Source organism: Anopheles nili (assembly GCF_943737925.1).
Source record: "Anopheles nili chromosome X unlocalized genomic scaffold, idAnoNiliSN_F5_01 X_unloc_11, whole genome shotgun sequence".
In the NCBI taxonomy this organism is placed as follows: domain Eukaryota; kingdom Metazoa; phylum Arthropoda; class Insecta; order Diptera; family Culicidae; genus Anopheles; species Anopheles nili.
The window spans coordinates 7,501-22,500 of record NW_026525469.1 but is presented as its reverse complement, the minus strand read 5'-3'; positions in this window follow the sequence as shown (position 1 = coordinate 22,500).

Genomic DNA, 15,000 nt, shown 5'->3' with positions numbered 1-15,000 from the left:
GGTATTTTGTATGGGGAAAACCGACCCATGCCCGTATCTCCGTACCTAAGCGTCTGACGGTCTTGGACCCCTTTAGGTAAAAGTTGCATTCCGTCGAGCTGAACATTTCACTAGAACATCGCGAAACGATCCGACGACTCCTTCTGGGAGTTTTTGGGGTCGGAAGGTTTTCTGGGACTTAGTCTCTGGAGCAACATTTCTGAAGCTCGGCACGGGCAACCACGCACGTGTCTTATATCTCCGTAAGTAAGGGTCTGACGGTCTTGGACACCTTTAGCAAAAAGTTGCGCCCTATTGAATGGAACATTTCACTTGAACATCACGAAACGATCCGACCACTCCTTCGACCTGTTTTGGGGTTTTGCAGTTTTCCATGGGGTATTTTGTATGGGGAAAACCGACCCATGCCCGTATCTCCGTACCTAAGCGTCTGACGGTCTTGGACCCCCTTAGGTAAAAGTTGCATTCCGTCGAGCTGAACAATTCGCTAGAACATCGCGAAACGATCCGACGACTCCTTCTGGGAGTTTTTGGGGTCGGAAGGTTTTCTGGGACTTAGTCTCTGGAGCAACATTTCTGAAGCTCGGCACGAGCAACCACGCACGTGTCTTATATCTCCGTAAGTAAGGGTCTGACGGTCTTGGACACCTTTAGCAAAAAGTTGCGCCCTATCGAATGGAACATTTCACTAGAACATCACGAAACGATCCGACCACTCCTTCGACCTGTTTTGGGGTTTTGCAGTTTTCCATGGGGTATTTTGTATGGGGAAAACCGACCCATGCCCGTATCTCCGTACCTAAGCGTCTGACGGTCTTGCACCCCTTAAGGTAAAAGTTGCATTTTGTCGAGCTGAACATTTCACTAGAACATCGCGAAACGATCCGACGACTCCTTCTGGGAGTTTTTGGGGTCGGAAGGTTTTCTGGGACTTAGTCTCTGGAGCAACATTTCTGAAGCTCGGCACGGGCAACCACGCACGTGTCTTATATCTCCGTAAGTAAGTGTCTGACGGTCTTGGACACCTTTAGCAAAAAGTTGCGCCCTATCGAATGGAACATTTCACTAGAACACCACGAAACGATCCGACCACTCCTTCGACCTGTTTTGGGGTTTTGCAGTTTACCATGGGGTATTTTGTATGGGGAAAACCGACCCATGCCCGTATCTCCGTACCTAAGCGTCTGACGGTCTTGGACCCCTTTAGGTAAAAGTTGCATTTCGTCGAGCTGAACATTTCACTAGAACATCGCGAAACGATCCGACGACTCCTTCTGGGAGTTTTTGGGGTCCGAAGGTTTTCTGGGACTTAGTCTCTGGAGCAACATTTCTGAAGCTCGGCACGAGCAACCACGCACGTGTCTTATATCTCCGTAAGTAAGTGTCTGACGGTCTTGGACACCTTTAGCAAAAAGTTGCGCCCTATCGAATGGAACATTTCACTAGAACACCACGAAACGATCCGACCACTCCTTCGACCTGTTTTGGGGTTTTGCAGTTTTCCATGGGGTATTTTGTATGGGGAAAACCGACCCATGCCCGTATCTCCGTACCTAAGCGTCTGACGGTCTTGGACCCCTTTAGGTAAAAGTTGCATTCCGTCGAGCTGAACATTTCACTAGAACATCGCGAAACGATCCGACGACTCCTTCTGGGAGTTTTTGGGGTCGGAAGGTTTTCTGGGACTTAGTCTCTGGAGCAACATTTCTGAAGCTCGGCACGGGCAACCACGCACGTGTCTTATATCTCCGTAAGTAAGTGTCTGACGGTCTTGGACACCTTTAGCAAAAAGTTGCGCCCTATCGAATGGAACATTTCACTAGAACACCACGAAACGATCCGACCACTCCTTCGACCTGTTTTGGGGTTTTGCAGTTTCCCATGGGGTATTTTGTATGGGGAAAACCGACCCATGCCCGTATCTCCGTACCTAAGCGTCTGACGGTCTTGGACCCCTTTAGGTAAAAGTTGCATTTCGTCGAGCTGAACATTTCACTAGAACATCGCGAAACGATCCGACGACTCCTTCTGGGAGTTTTTGGGGTCGGAAGGTTTTCTGGGACTTAGTCTCTGGAGCAACATTTCTGAAGCTCGGCACGAGCAACCACGCACGTGTCTTATATCTCCGTAAGTAAGGGTCTGACGGTCTTGGACACCTTTAGCAAAAAGTTGCGCCCTATCGAATGGAACATTTCACTAGAACACCACGAAACGATCCGACCACTCCTTCGACCTGTTTTGGGGTTTTGCAGTTTTCCATGGGGTATTTTGTATGGGGAAAACCGACCCATGCCCGTATCTCCGTACCTAAGCGTCTGACGGTCTTGGACCCCTTTAGGTAAAAGTTGCATTCCGTCGAGCTGAACATTTCACTAGAACATCGCGAAACGATCCGACGACTCCTTCTGGGAGTTTTTGGGGTCGGAAGGTTTTCTGGGACTTAGTCTCTGGAGCAACATTTCTGAAGCTCGGCACGGGCAACCATGCACGTGTCTTATATCTCCGTAAGTAAGTGTCTGACGGTCTTGGACACCTTTAGCAAAAAGTTGCGCCCTATCGAATGGAACATTTCACTAGAACACCACGAAACGATCCGACCACTCCTTCGACCTGTTTTGGGGTTTTGCAGTTTTCCATGGGGTATTTTGTATGGGGAAAACCGACCCATGCCCGTATCTCCGTACCTAAGCGTCTGACGGTCTTGCACCCCTTTAGGTAAAAGTTGCATTTCGTCGAGCTGAACATTTCACTAGAACATCGCGAAACGATCCGACGACTCCTTCTGGGAGTTTTTGGGGTCGGAAGGTTTTCTGGGACTTAGTCTCTGGAGCAACATTTCTGAAGCTCGGCACGAGCAACCACGCACGTGTCTTATATCTCCGTAAGTAAGGGTCTGACGGTCTTGGACACCTTTAGCAAAAAGTTGCGCCCTATCGAATGGAACATTTCACTAGAACACCACGAAACGATCCGACCACTCCTTCGACCTGTTTTGGGGTTTTGCAGTTTTCCATGGGGTATTTTGTATGGGGAAAACCGACCCATGCCCGTATCTCCGTACCTAAGCGTCTGACGGTCTTGGACCCCTTGAGGTAAAAGTTGCATTCCGTCGAGCTGAACATTTCACTAGATTATCGCGAAACGATCCGACGACTCCTTCTGGGAGTTTTTGGGGTCCGAAGGTTTTCTGGGACTTAGTCTCTGGAGCAACATTTCTGAAGCTCGGCACGGGCAACCACGCACGTGTCTTATATCTCCGTAAGTAAGTGTCTGACGGTCTTGGACACCTTTAGCAAAAAGTTGCGCCCTATCGAATGGAACATTTCACTAGAACACCACGAAACGATCCGACCACTCCTTCGACCTGTTTTGGGGTTTTGCAGTTTCCCATGGGGTATTTTGTATGGGGAAAACCGACCCATGCCCGTATCTCCGTACCTAAGCGTCTGACGGTCTTGGACCCCTTTAGGTAAAAGTTGCATTTCGTCGAGCTGAACATTTCACTAGAACATCGCGAAACGATCCGACGACTCCTTCTGGGAGTTTTTGGGGTCGGAAGGTTTTCTGGGACTTAGTCTCTGGAGCAACATTTCTGAAGCTCGGCACGGGCAACCACGCACGTGTCTTATATCTCCGTAAGTAAGTGTCTGACGGTCTTGGACACCTTTAGCAAAAAGTTGCGCCCTATCGAATGGAACATTTCACTAGAACACCACGAAACGATCCGACCACTCCTTCGACCTGTTTTGGGGTTTTGCAGTTTCCCATGGGGTATTTTGTATGGGGAAAACCGACCCATGCCCGTATCTCCGTACCTAAGCGTCTGACGGTCTTGGACCCCTTTAGGTAAAAGTTGCATTTCGTCGAGCTGAACATTTCACTAGAACATCGCGAAACGATCCGACGACTCCTTCTGGGAGTTTTTGGGGTCGGAAGGTTTTCTGGGACTTAGTCTCTGGAGCAACATTTCTGAAGCTCGGCACGAGCAACCACGCACGTGTCTTATATCTCCGTAAGTAAGGGTCTGACGGTCTTGGACACCTTTAGCAAAAAGTTGCGCCCTATCGAATGGAACATTTCACTAGAACACCACGAAACGATCCGACCACTCCTTCGACCTGTTTTGGGGTTTTGCAGTTTTCCATGGGGTATTTTGTATGGGGAAAACCGACCCATGCCCGTATCTCCGTACCTAAGCGTCTGACGGTCTTGGACCCCTTTAGGTAAAAGTTGCATTCCGTCGAGCTGAACATTTCACTAGAACATCGCGAAACGATCCGACGACTCCTTCTGGGAGTTTTTGGGGTCGGAAGGTTTTCTGGGACTTAGTCTCTGGAGCAACATTTCTGAAGCTCGGCACGGGCAACCACGCACGTGTCTTATATCTCCGTAAGTAAGTGTCTGACGGTCTTGGAGACCTTTAGCAAAAAGTTGCGCCCTATCGAATGGAACATTTCACTAGAACACCACGAAACGATCCGACCACTCCTTCGACCTGTTTTGGGGTTTTGCAGTTTTCCATGGGGTATTTTGTATGGGGAAAACCGACCCATGCCCGTATCTCCGTACCTAAGCGTCTGACGGTCTTGCACCCCTTTAGGTAAAAGTTGCATTTCGTCGAGCTGAACATTTCACTAGAACATCGCGAAACGATCCGACGACTCCTTCTGGGAGTTTTTGGGGTCGGAAGGTTTTCTGGGACTTAGTCTCTGGAGCAACATTTCTGAAGCTCGGCACGAGCAACCACGCACGTGTCTTATATCTCCGTAAGTAAGGGTCTGACGGTCTTGGACACCTTTAGCAAAAAGTTGCGTATAACCATCCTCGTCAATACTCTCGAACACTGTAACTCGATCCGACCACTCCTTGGTACACTTTTGTGGGTTACCAGTTTCGGTTGGGACTTAGTCTCTGGAGACCAAATTCTGAAGCTCGGCGTGGGTACCGGTTTTTCGTGCACGTCAGAGGGCCTCGACCGCCCCGAGAACCCGACCTTCAGGATTTTGGCCATTTTTGGGGGTGCACAAAAGTGTTCGTAATCAACCTCGGATTGTACTTTTCATCATCTAGGGGCACCGTAGGGACCGAAAAAAGTGGTTTCGCATGATAGTCCACCTCGACCCATGTCGACCCTTGCGCGACCCCGACCTTCAGGATTTTGCTCTACGGAAGGGGGTGCACAAAAGTGTTCGTAATCAACCTCGGATTGTACTTTTCATCATCTAGGGGCACCGTAGGGACCGAAAAAAGTGGTTTCGCATGATAGTCCACCTCGACCCATGTCGACCCTTGCGCGACCCCGACCTTCAGGATTTTGCTCTACGGAAGGGGGTGCACAAAAGTGTTCGTAATCAACCTCGGATTGTACTTTTCATCATCTAGGGGCACCGTAGGGACCGAAAAAAGTGGTTTCGCATAATAGTCCACCTCGACCCATGTCGACCCTTGCGCGACCCCGACCTTCAGGATTTTGCTCTACGGAAGGGGGTGCACAAAAGTGTTCGTAATCAACCTCGGATTGTACTTTTCATCATCTAGGGGCACCGTAGGGACCGAAAAAAGTGGTTTCGCATGATAGTCCACCTCGACCCATGTCGACCCTTGCGCGACCCCAACCTTCAGGATTTTGCTCTACGGAAGGGGGTCGACTTGTGCGCAACCCCAACCTTCAGGATTTTGCTCTACGGAAGGGGGTGCACAAAAGTGTTCGTAATCAACCTCGGATTGTACTTTTCATCATCTAGGGGCACCGTAGGGACCGAAAAAAGTGGTTTCGCATGATAGTCCACCTCGACCCATGTCGACCCTTGCGCGACCCCGACCTTCAGGATTTTGCTCTACGGAAGGGGGTCTACTTGTGCGCAACCCCAACCTTCAGGATTTTGCTCTACGGAAGGGGGTGCACAAAAGTGTTCGTAATCAACCTCGGATTGTACTTTTCATCATCTAGGGGCACCGTAGGGACCGAAAAAAGTGGTTTCGCATGATAGTCCACCTCGACCCATGTCGACCCTTGCGCGACCCCGACCTTCAGGATTTTGCTCTACGGAAGGGGGTGCACAAAAGTGTTCGTAATCAACCTCGGATTGTACTTTTCATCATCTAGGGGCACCGTAGGGACCGAAAAAAGTGGTTTCGCATGATAGTCCACCTCGACCCATGTCGACCCTTGCGCGACCCCGACCTTCAGGATTTTGCTCTACGGAAGGGGGTCGACCTGTGCGCAACCCCGACCTTCAGGATTTTGCTCTACGGAAGGGGGTGCACAAAAGTGTTCGTAATCAACCTCGGATTGTATTTTTCATCATCTAGGGGCACCGTAGGGACCGAAAAAAGTGGTTTCGCATGATAGTCCACCTCGACCCATGTCGACCCTTGCGCGACCCCGACCTTCAGGATTTTGCTCTACGGAAGGGGGTGCACAAAAGTGTTCGTAATCAACCTCGGATTGTACTTTTCATCATCTAGGGGCACCGTAGGGACCGAAAAAAGTGGTTTCGCATGATAGTCCACCTCGACCCATGTCGACCCTTGCGCGACCCCGACCTTCAGGATTTTGCTCTACGGAAGGGGGTCTACTTGTGCGCAACCCCGACCTTCAGGATTTTGCTCTACGGAAGGGGGTGCACAAAAGTGTTCGTAATCAACCTCGGATTGTACTTTTCATCATCTAGGGGCACCGTAGGGACCGAAAAAAGTGGTTTCGCATGATAGTCCACCTCGACCCATGTCGACCCTTGCGCGACCCCGACCTTCAGGATTTTGCTCTACGGAAGGGGGTGCACACTTGTGCGCAACCCCGACCTTCAGGATTTTGCTCTACGGAAGGGGGTGCACAAAAGTGTTCGTAATCAACCTCGGATTGTACTTTTCATCATCTAGGGGCACCGTAGGGACCGAAAAAAGTGGTTTCGCATGATAGTCCACCTCGACCCATGTCGACCCTTGCGCCACCCCGACCTTCAGGATTTTGCTCTACGGAAGGGGGTGCACAAAAGTGTTCGTAATCAACCTCGGATTGTACTTTTCATCATCTAGGGGCACCGTAGGGACCGAAAAAAGTGGTTTCGCATGATAGTCCACCTCGACCCATGTCGACCCTTGCGCGACCCCGACCTTCAGGATTTTGCTCTACGGAAGGGGGTCTACTTGTGCGCAACCCCGACCTTCAGGATTTTGCTCTACGGAAGGGGGTGCACAAAAGTGTTCGTAATCAACCTCGGATTGTACTTTTCATCATCTAGGGGCACCGTAGGGACCGAAAAAAGTGGTTTCGCATGATAGTCCACCTCGACCCATGTCGACCCTTGCGCGACCCCGACCTTCAGGATTTTGCTCTACGGAAGGGGGTGCACAAAAGTGTTCGTAATCAACCTCGGATTGTACTTTTCATCATCTAGGGGCACCGTAGGGACCGAAAAAAGTGGTTTCGCATGATAGTCCACCTCGACCCATGTCGACCCTTGCGCGACCCCGACCTTCAGGATTTTGCTCTACGGAAGGGGGTGCACAAAAGTGTTCGTAATCAACCTCGGATTGTACTTTTCATCATCTAGGGGCACCGTAGGGACCGAAAAAAGTGGTTTCGCATGATAGTCCACCTCGACCCATGTCGACCCTTGCGCGACCCCGACCTTCAGGATTTTGGCCATTTTTGGGGGTGCACAAAAGTGTTCGTAATCAACCTCGGATTGTACTTTTCATCATCTAGGGGCACCGTAGGGACCGAAAAAAGTGGTTTCGCATGATAGTCCACCTCGACCCATGTCGACCCTTGCGCGACCCCGACCTTCAGGATTTTGCTCTACGGAAGGGGTCCTCTCTGTACAAGGTTTAGGGGTACATTTTCACCCAAAAACCACTATCGCTCAACCGAAACAACTCCTCGACATGTGTCTTCTCTGTGAATTTGGCCCCGATCTGACGAGTAGTTTTCGAGATATGCCCCTCTGAAGGTACATATTGGGACTTAGCCGATTTTCACCCATTGCGGTGTCTATGGGGTGTTGGGAATCGCTCTACCGACCAGCCGGTTGGGGATATCGAGTTGCGGTCTTCGGCGCGTTTGCTCAACTCCGTAATGCCTACTTTTCGTCCATACACACAACACCTCGCAGAGTTCTCCTTCTGCCAGATATAGCGCGTGCCCCTTTGTTCGTGCACCATTTTGGCCCGTTTTTCGCACATTGCCACGAAACCATGCGTCCGACGGTTTTGCGTCCCAAGTACCGATGTTAGAACACCACCGTGGCTAACTTTCGTCCATATACGCCAAACTTCTCAGACACCTCCATCCGAGAGTATTTCGTGTTTTCCCATATATTGCATACTTCCAGGGGTTTGCTTCCATACAACTTTCAATGTTCTGTAAAACACCCGCGCATCGTCCGATTGGACTGAAACTGCTCCGGCGCGCTCTCTGCCGTGCTACAACTCTGCGCAAACCATCAAAACCTCGATGCCTGCGTGCGCACCTAGCCATCTGAACTCCGTACACTCTGGCTTAACAGGCCTCTTAGCCCGTTACAACATGGCTAACCCACTGGTAACCGGTAACCGTCACTCGTCCAATGTGGTCCATCACCCGTGCAAGCTGTTTCGCGTGCTTGCGCTTGCTCCGTGAGCAATCCCGCGTGCATTCGGTTGTCTTCCAACAGCGTGTTCGTCTCGCAACAATCTCCTCCGTGTGTACGCCTGGTGCTATGCAACAAGTTGAAATTTTTCGGGAAGTCAAGTTTTGGGACTTGTACTTTTTTTCAACATCAAATGCAGCTTTTCGCACACCATAGCAACTCGGGCTTCGACTTTCGGGACTTGGTGCTTTTCGCGGATCAAGCCCAATGGACTTGACCCGCTAAAGCTCACCTCCTCTCTATCGCTCCATTCGGGTAGCTATGGTGCACCCCAGCCAGTAGCGCACATGCACCCCATGTCTGGGGCACAAGCACACCACCCACTAGGACACACCACAACAGCAGCACACCCTTCTGCACATAGCACCACGTGTGTGCAGCGTCGCCTTACCCAAGCGACTTGCGGCACCTTGCAGGAGCAAGCTCCCACAGGTGGCGCGCAGCCGGTGTGTGACTCCCGCACACTCCCGACTAGGTGGTACCATCATCACCATGGCACGCACCCAGGCACCTGCACCTGCTGCAGGTACCTTACGCACACGCGTGATGACCCCCGTGTGGAGGGCCGGTGGATTCCCGGTGGGTGCAAGTCACTCTACTCCGAGCCCTGACACAGCTTCCCAGGGTGTTTTCCATGTACCACTAACCCTTGGTTGGACACCTCTTGGCTACTTGACCCCTTTCCCGGTGGGTGCAAGTCACCGTGCGGAACCTTTCGGCCGCTCTCCCTAGGACTGTGTTGCAGGCAAGCACAGTGGTTCCGCGACCTAGAGACAGCGGCATCCCTTGTTACTACTACTCCGAGCCCTGGGACACCTTCCCAGGGTGTTTTCCATGTACCACTAGCCTCTGGTTGATCATCGGTGGAGGTACTTGATTTCACCCAAAACCACCCTAGGTCACCGTTCCGACCACCCAGCTACCGTTAAAACGCCTCCGGACACCAGGACACACCTTCCCGGTACCAGAACCAGTCGTAGTTGCCGTCACCCAAATTTCATACAACCGTCACCCACGGGCCGAAACACCTTGCCACTACATGGGTCTAGTATTAGGTCCTAGGGTCTCTTTTCGACAACTCCCGACCTCCCTGATATCGAATCGTCAGTTTACATGAGGAGGCTAAACTTTCTATGACGACTCAGTACAACCATACCTCCCTATAATAGTGAAATGTCAAATTCTAGGGCTTTTTGGCCATGGAAAATTCTGAAGCTCGGCACGAGCAAACATGACCCATGCTTGTATCTCCGAAACTATGAGTCTGACAGTTTTGCACCCTTCTGCGGAAAGTTGCGTCTTGGTAAGCCTAAAAAGTCAGTAGAACATCACGAAACGATCCGACCACTCCTTCGACCTGTTTTTGGGTTTTGCAGTTTTCCATGGGGTATTTTGTATGGGGAAAACCGACCCATGCCCGTATCTCCGTACCTAAGCGTCTGACGGTCTTGGACCCCTTTAGGTAAAAGTTGCATTCCGTCGAGCTGAACATTTCGCTAGAACATCGCGAAACGATCCGACGACTCCTTCTGGGAGTTTTTGGGGTCCGAAGGTTTTCTGGGACTTAGTCTCTGGAGCAACATTTCTGAAGCTCGGCACGAGCAACCACGCACGTGTCTTATATCTCCGTAAGTAAGGGTCTGACGGTCTTGGACACCTTTAGCAAAAAGTTGCGCCCTATCGAATGGAACATTTCACTAGAACACCACGAAACGATCCGACCACTCCTTCGACCTGTTTTGGGGTTTTGCAGTTTTCCATGGGGTATTTTGTATGGGGAAAACCGACCCATGCCCGTATCTCCGTACCTAAGCGTCTGACGGTCTTGGACCCCTTTAGGTAAAAGTTGCATTCCGTCGAGCTGAACATTTCACTAGAACATCGCGAAACGATCCGACCACTCCTTCTGGGAGTTTTTGGGGTCGGAAGGTTTTCTGGGACTTAGTCTCTGGAGCAACATTTCTGAAGCTCGGCACGGGCAACCACGCACGTGTCTTATATCTCCGTAAGTAAGGGTCTGACGGTCTTGGACACCTTTAGCAAAAAGTTGCGCCCTATCGAATGGAACATTTCACTAGAACACCACGAAACGATCCGACCACTCCTTCGACCTGTTTTGGGGTTTTGCAGTTTTCCATGGGGTATTTTGTATGGGGAAAACCGACCCATGCCCGTATCTCCGTACCTAAGCGTCTGACGGTCTTGGACCCCTTTAGGTAAAAGTTGCATTTCGTCGAGCTGAACATTTCGCTAGAACATCGCGAAATGATCCGACGACTCCTTCTGGGAGTTTTTGGGGTCCGAAGGTTTTCTGGGACTTAGTCTCTGGAGCAACATTTCTGAAGCTCGGCACGAGCAACCACGCACGTGTCTTATATCTCCGTAAGTAAGGGTCTGACGGTCTTGGACACCTTTAGCAAAAAGTTGCGCCCTATCGAATGGAACATTTCACTAGAACACCACGAAACGATCCGACCACTCCTTCGACCTGTTTTGGGGTTTTGCAGTTTTCCATGGGGTATTTTGTATGGGGAAAACCGACCCATGCCCGTATCTCCGTACCTAAGCGTCTGACGGTCTTGGACCCCTTTAGGTAAAAGTTGCATTTCGTAGAGCTGAACATTTCACTAGAACATCGCGAAACGATCCGACGCCTCCTTCTGGGAGTTTTTGGGGTCCGAAGGTTTTCTGGGAGTTAGTCTCTGGAGCAACATTTCTGAAGCTCGGCACGAGCAACCACGCACGTGTCTTATATCTCCGTAAGTAAGTGTCTGACGGTCTTGGACACCTTTAGCAAAAAGTTGCGTATAACCATCCTCGTCAATACTCTCGAACACTGTTACTCGATCCGACCACTCCTTGGTATACTTTTGTGGGTTGCCAGTTTCGGTTGGGACTTAGTCTCTGGAGACCAAATTCTGAAGCTCGGCGTGGGTACCAGTTTTTCGTGCACGTCAGAGGGCCTCGACCGCCCCGAGAACCCGACCTTCAGGATTTTGGCCATTTTTGGGGGTGCACAAAAGTGTTCGTAAGCAACCTCGGATTGTACTTTTCATCATCTAGGGGCACCGTAGGGACCGAAAAAAGTGGTTTCGCATGATAGTCCACCTCGACCCATGTCGACCCTTGCGCGACCCCGACCTTCAGGATTTTGCTCTACGGAAGGGGGTGCACAAAAGTGTTCGTAATCAACCTCGGATTGTACTTTTCATCATCTAGGGGCACCGTAGGGACCGAAAAAAGTGGTTTCGCATGATAGTCCACCTCGACCCATGTCGACCCTTGCGCGACCCCGACCTTCAGGATTTTGCTCTACGGAAGGGGGTGCACAAAAGTGTTCGTAATCAACCTCGGATTGTACTTTTCATCATCTAGGGGCACCGTAGGGACCGAAAAAAGTGGTTTCGCATGATAGTCCACCTCGACCCATGTCGACCCTTGCGCGACCCCGACCTTCAGGATTTTGCTCTACGGAAGGGGGTGCACACTTGTGCGCAACCCCGACCTTCAGGATTTTGCTCTACGGAAGGGGGTGCACAAAAGTGTTCGTAATCAACCTCGGATTGTACTTTTCATCATCTAGGGGCACCGTAGGGACCGAAAAAAGTGGTTTCGCATGATAGTCCACCTCGACCCATGTCGACCCTTGCGCGACCCCGACCTTCAGGATTTTGCTCTACGGAAGGGGGTCTACTTGTGCGCAACCCCGACCTTCAGGATTTTGCTCTACGGAAGGGGGTGCACAAAAGTGTTCGTAATCAACCTCGGATTGTACTTTTCATCATCTAGGGGCACCGTAGGGACCGAAAAAAGTGGTTTCGCATGATAGTCCACCTCGACCCATGTCGACCCTTGCGCGACCCCGACCTTCAGGATTTTGCTCTACGGAAGGGGGTGCACACTTGTGCGCAACCCCGACCTTCAGGATTTTGCTCTACGGAAGGGGGTGCACAAAAGTGTTCGTAATCAACCTCGGATTGTACTTTTCATCATCTAGGGGCACCGTAGGGACCGAAAAAAGTGGTTTCGCATGATAGTCCACCTCGACCCATGTCGACCCTTGCGCGACCCCGACCTTCAGGATTTTGCTCTACGGAAGGGGGTCTACTTGTGCGCAACCCCGACCTTCAGGATTTTGCTCTACGGAAGGGGGTGCACAAAAGTGTTCGTAATCAACCTCGGATTGTACTTTTCATCATCTAGGGGCACCGTAGGGACCGAAAAAAGTGGTTTCGCATGATAGTCCACCTCGACCCATGTCGACCCTTGCGCGACCCCGACCTTCAGGATTTTGCTCTACGGAAGGGGGTCTACTTGTGCGCAACCCCAACCTTCAGGATTTTGCTCTACGGAAGGGGGTGCACAAAAGTGTTCGTAATCAACCTCGGATTGTACTTTTCATCATCTAGGGGCACCGTAGGGACCGAAAAAAGTGGTTTCGCATGATAGTCCACCTCGACCCATGTCGACCCTTGCGCGACCCCGACCTTCAGGATTTTGCTCTACGGAAGGGGGTCTACTTGTGCGCAACCCCGACCTTCAGGATTTTGCTCTACGGAAGGGGGTGCACAAAAGTGTTCGTAATCAACCTCGGATTGTACTTTTCATCATCTAGGGGCACCGTAGGGACCGAAAAAAGTGGTTTCGCATGATAGTCCACCTCGACCCATGTCGACCCTTGCGCGACCCCGACCTTCAGGATTTTGCTCTACGGAAGGGGGTCTACTTGTGCGCAACCCCGACCTTCAGGATTTTGCTCTACGGAAGGGGGTGCACAAAAGTGTTCGTAATCAACCTCGGATTGTACTTTTCATCATCTAGGGGCACCGTAGGGACCGAAAAAAGTGGTTTCGCATGATAGTCCACCTCGACCCATGTCGACTTGTGCGTAACCCCGACCTTCAGGATTTTGCTCTACGGAAGGGGGTGCACAAAAGTGTTCGTAATCAACCTCGGATTGTACTTTTCATCATCTAGGGGCACCGTAGGGACCGAAAAAAGTGGTTTTGCATGATAGTCCACCTCGACCCATGTCGACCCTTGCGCGACCCCGACCTTCAGGATTTTGCTCTACGGAAGGGGGTCTACTTGTGCGCAACCCCGACCTTCAGGATTTTGCTCTACGGAAGGGGGTGCACAAAAGTGTTCGTAATCAACCTCGGATTGTACTTTTCATCATCTAGGGGCACCGTAGGGACCGAAAAAAGTGGTTTCGCATGATAGTCCACCTCGACCCATGTCGACCCTTGCGCGACCCCGACCTTCAGGATTTTGCTCTACGGAAGGGGGTGCACAAAAGTGTTCGTAATCAACCTCGGATTGTACTTTTCATCATCTAGGGGCACCGTAGGGACCGAAAAAAGTGGTTTCGCATGATAGTCCACCTCGACCCATGTCGACCCTTGCGCGACCCCGACCTTCAGGATTTTGCTCTACGAAAGGGGGTGCACAAAAGTGTTCGTAATCAACCTCGGATTGTACTTTTCATCATCTAGGGGCACCGTAGGGACCGAAAAAAGTGGTTTCGCATGATAGTCCACCTCGACCCATGTCGACCCTTGCGCGACCCCGACCTTCAGGATTTTGCTCTACGGAAGGGGGTCGACTTGTGCGCAACCCCGACCTTCAGGATTTTGCTCTACGGAAGGGGGTGCACAAAAGTGTTCGTAATCAACCTCGGATTGTACTTTTCATCATCTAGGGGCACCGTAGGGACCGAAAAAAGTGGTTTCGCATGATAGTCCACCTCGACCCATGTCGACCCTTGCGCGACCCCGACCTTCAGGATTTTGCTCTACGGAAGGGGTCCTCTCTGTACAAGGTTTAGGGGTACATTTTCACCCAAAAACCACTATCGCTCAACCGAAACAACTCCTCGACATGTGTCTTCTCTGTGAATTTGGCCCCGATCTGACGATTAGTTTTCGAGATATGCCCCTCTGAAAGTACATATTGGGACTTAGCCGATTTTCACCCATTGCGGTGTCTATGGGGTGTTGGGAATCGCTCTACCGACCAGCCGGTTGGAGATATCGAGTTGCGGTCTTCGGCGCGTTTGCTCAACTCCGTAATGCCTACTTTTCGTCCATACACACAACACCTCGCAGAGTTCTCCTTCTGCCAGATATAGCGCGTGCCCCTTTGTTCGTGCACCATTTTGGCCTGTTTTTCGTACATCGCTTCGAAACCATGCGTCCGACGGTTTTGCGTCCCAAGTACCGATGTTAGAACACCACCGTGGCTAAGTTTCGTCCATATACGCCAACTCCGTGCAATGTCTCCATCACCCTGTTTTTGGGTGAAAACCCATTTCTGGGACTTAGCCGATTTTCACCCATTGCGGTGTCTATGGGGTGTTGGGAATCGC